Here is a 4,359-nt window from a genome sequence, read left to right as displayed (position 1 = left end):
CGTGGACGTGGACGTGGACGAGGAAGTGGTCGTGGTCGTGGACGCGGCCGTGGTTTTGAAAATAATCGAGATAGTTATTTCTATAACTCATCTCAAAATAACGTCCCAAACCATCCACAGAAAAGGCATCAAGAAAACATGAGTGTTAATGAAAATCACTCGAAAAGATTTGAAAGTTCTTGTTTCAGATGCGGTACTCCAGGACATTGGTCTCGTATTTGTCGAGCCCCTGAGCATCTTTGCAAACTTTATAAAGAATCGATAAAGGGGAAAGAAAAGGAGACCAACTTCACTGAGCGAAGTGACCGTTTGAGTGATTCAACTCATTTTGATGCTGCTGATTTTATGAATGATTTCTCTGGAAATGATCAATATGTTGGTGGGATAGAAATGAACAATATTGATGCTGCAGATTTTCTCAATGATTTCTCTGAAAATGAACAATATAGTGGTAGAATATAAATGTACAATAATTTATTTTTCATGTATTTATATGATAATGTTTTATTGTACAATTATGATATGTGTTATATTTACATATGTATTGTCATTAATTTTTTTTTCATTGCATATTTTTTGAAGTTCAAATATGGAAAATGCTATGAGCAAAGCTGAAGTTTGCATACCCGATAGTGGTACAACGCACACTATCCTCCGAGATAAAAGATATTTCTTGGAACTAAAACCAACAAAAACAACGGTGAATACAATATCAGGTCATGTTGGTGTGCTGTCGTTATGCCACCAAACTTAAATTCCTACTCTCTAAATAAAATTAGTGTAATGATGAGCAGGGTCGAATCCACAGGGAACGGGAGATTATTTCTTTCGAGTAAAAATGCAAATAAAAGGGGGGATTTTTGAATATGAATTTAATAAAATACTAAACTAAATTTATCAAAGAAAAGAAAACAATAAATTTAAATGATAATTTATCTACTAGACTAAAATGAATAATTTAATCCGAGAAAGATCTGATTCAAGGGTGTTCTACTATTTAATTATATCATTGTTCATCGGCAGACAAATAATTTATTCAAGTTGTTCCAAGCAATTAACCTTAGAATTATCGGGATAGCCGCTAAAATTCTTGTGTTTTCCTAAATTAATTGACCAAACCCAGCATCCAGTCAAAACTTATTAATAATTAACTGGGCACGATAGCGTTCCATATTAATTAAAAATAGCATTTTCGTTTTGTGAAAACAGTTAATCCTAAATCTAACAATCGAGATAGCTGCAATTGATAGATCGAGTTTCGTTGATTTATTTAGATTAAATATATTATGATAGCACAATACATCTAATCTATCGCTACTCATGTACCAATCGTTCATGACAATTACGGATAACTGAATTCATGGTTAGCAGTAAAAAATCATATATCGAATTAAATTGTCAGATTAATCGATATACAATATTCATATAATTAAATCATAAATCGACAAATACTCGGAATAAAAAGAATATTGAATTTAATAACAAATACCTCACAGTGATAAATTAAACAGTAAAAAAACAACCCTTAAATCATAAATAAAACTTAGCCTAAAGGTGTGGAGAGAGTTGGAGAGAAAATCCTTGAGCCCCTTTTTTTCCTCACTTCACGTTAGATTGGTGGAAGGAATTGTGTATTGTATATGAAAAATCTCATCCTTATCTTGCCGTCTCTTCTTTTTGTACGTGAGGTTAGGGGAAGGAAATTGTGTGTGAGATTCTAGAAAATCTGATTTTGCCTCCTCTTTCACGTGAATTGTGGTGTAGGTTATCAAAAGAAAGATTGGGTTCTAAAATATAAAAGACTAATAACCTAAAATAAATCCTAATCCCTAAAATTAAAAGATACTTAGAAAATATCTTCCAATAATATAGAGTTTTTTATGGAAAAAACTCTATCTTGTATTTCTTCCTTGATATAAAAATTCCTTATCTCACTAGGCAGCCAAGGAAGCGTCACAAGGCGTGATCACGCCTTATCCAAAAACACCTTCTGAATTTTTATGATCAACTTCTTCCACTAATATCATATTGACAACTTTAATTGTGATATAAAATCACCCTTTTTAGTCCAGATTTATCGCAAGAGCAGAAAACTTCCTCCTACAATAAAATCACACAAAAATGTGTCAATTTAGCACGTTGGAAGTGGTAACAACGAGAGACATGACAACAAAAATTGCAACTATTATGAACCTATCACATGTAGACTTGATTGAAGGATGTGGTAAACCACAATTTTTGTTACCTAATGGTACAAAATTTTTGATCAATGATGCTTTATATTCACCACAATCGAAAAGAAATTTGTTGAGTTTTAATGATATATATTCTCATGGGTATGATACTCAAACAATGAATTAAGGGAATAATAAATATATGTGTCTTACCACATATAAATCAGGAAAGAAATATGTGATTGAAAAACTACCAATGCTCCCTACTGGATTGCATTATACACATATACGTCACATTGAATCAAACATGGTAGTTGATAATTCTTCAATATTAACCAATTGGCATGATCGATTAGGACATCCTGGTTCAACAATGATGCGAAGAATTATAGAAAATACACATGGTCATCCGTTGAAAGACCAGAAGATCTTTCAGAATAATAAGTTTCAATGTAAAGCATGTTCTCTTGGAAAACTTATTATAAGACCATCACCAGCCAAAATCCAAACTGAATCACCAATGTTTCTTGAACGTATTCAGGGTGATATTTGTGGACCAATCCATCCACCATGTGGACCATTCAGATACTTTATGGTATTGATTGATGCCTCCAGCAGATGGTCACATGTATGTTTATTGTCAACTCGAAATGTTGCATTTGCAAGATTACTTGCTCAAATAATAAAATTGAGGAATCAATTTCCCGATTATACAATCAAGAAAATTAGACTTGATAATGCTGGTGAATTTACTTCCCAGACTTTCAATGATTATTGTATGTCTATGGGAATCATTGTTGAGCATCCTGTTGCTCATGTACATACTCAAAATGGATTGGCTGAATCATTGATTAAACGTCTGCAAATGATTGCTAGACCAATGATTATGAAAACAAAGCTCCCTATTTCTATATGGGGACATGCAATTTTACATGCTGCTTCATTAATTCGCATCAGACCAAGTGCATATCATAAATACTCCCCATTGCAGCTTGCATTTGGTAAAGAACCAGACATTTCTCATCTGAGAATTTTTGGATGTATGGTGTATGTGCCTATTGCACCACCTCAACGAAAGAAAATGGGACCTCAAAGAAAGATTGGAATTTATATTGGTTATGATAGTCCATCGATCATTCGATATCTTGAACCACAGACAGGCGACGTGTTCACAGCACGTTTTGCTGATTGTCATTTTAATGAGGAAATCTTCCCAATGTTAGGGGGAGAACAGAAACATACCGAAAAAGAAATTACATGGTATGTATCATCATTGTTACATCTGGATCCAAGAACAAAACAATGTGAAAAAGATGTACAGCAAATTGTGCACTTGCAAAGAATAGCAAATCAAATACCAGATGCATTTGCAGACACAAAAGGGGTAACTAAATCATATATACATGCTGCAAATGCCCCTGCTCGAATTGAAATTCCGAAGAAACAAATTGAAGATAGTCATGATGTCATTAAACGCCTGAAGCGTGGAAGGCCAGTTGGTTCCAAGGATAAAAATCCTCGAAAAAGAAAATTCATAGAGAAACACAATGATCACAAAATAGAGAATGATGTTCCTGAAGAAACACATAATGATCACAAAATAGAGAATGATGTTCCTGAAGAAACACATGATGATGAAAATGTTTTGTCAGAACCACAAACTGACGAGAATCATGAAATCTCTATCAATTATATTAATACTGGAAAAATATGGAACCGAAAAGATATAGAAGAAATTGATGATATATTTTCTTATAATGTGGCAATCGACATCATAAATGATAATGAAGATCATGAACCAAAATCTTTTGGTGAATGTAAAAATCGGCAGGATTGGATAAAATGGAAAGATGCCATCCAGGTTGAATTGGATTCGCTAAATAAACGTAATGTTTTTGGACCTATAGTCCTTACACCTGAAGGTGTAAAACCTATTGGATACAAATGTGTTTTTATTCCAAAGCGAAATGAGAAAAATGAAATAGTAAGATATAAAGCTCGACTTGTTGCACAAGGTTTTTCTCAAAGGCCTGGAATTGATTATGAAGAAACGTATTCTCCCGTGATGGATGCAATTACGTTTCGGTATTTGATTAGCTTGGCAGTATCTGAAAATTTAGAAATGCGTCTTATGGATGTTGTTACAGCGTACTTATATGGATCACTTAATAATAATATATATATG

This window comes from Primulina huaijiensis, chromosome 18 (assembly GCF_012295235.1).
Source record: "Primulina huaijiensis isolate GDHJ02 chromosome 18, ASM1229523v2, whole genome shotgun sequence".
Classification (NCBI taxonomy): domain Eukaryota; kingdom Viridiplantae; phylum Streptophyta; class Magnoliopsida; order Lamiales; family Gesneriaceae; genus Primulina; species Primulina huaijiensis.
This window is presented reverse-complemented; position numbering follows the sequence as displayed.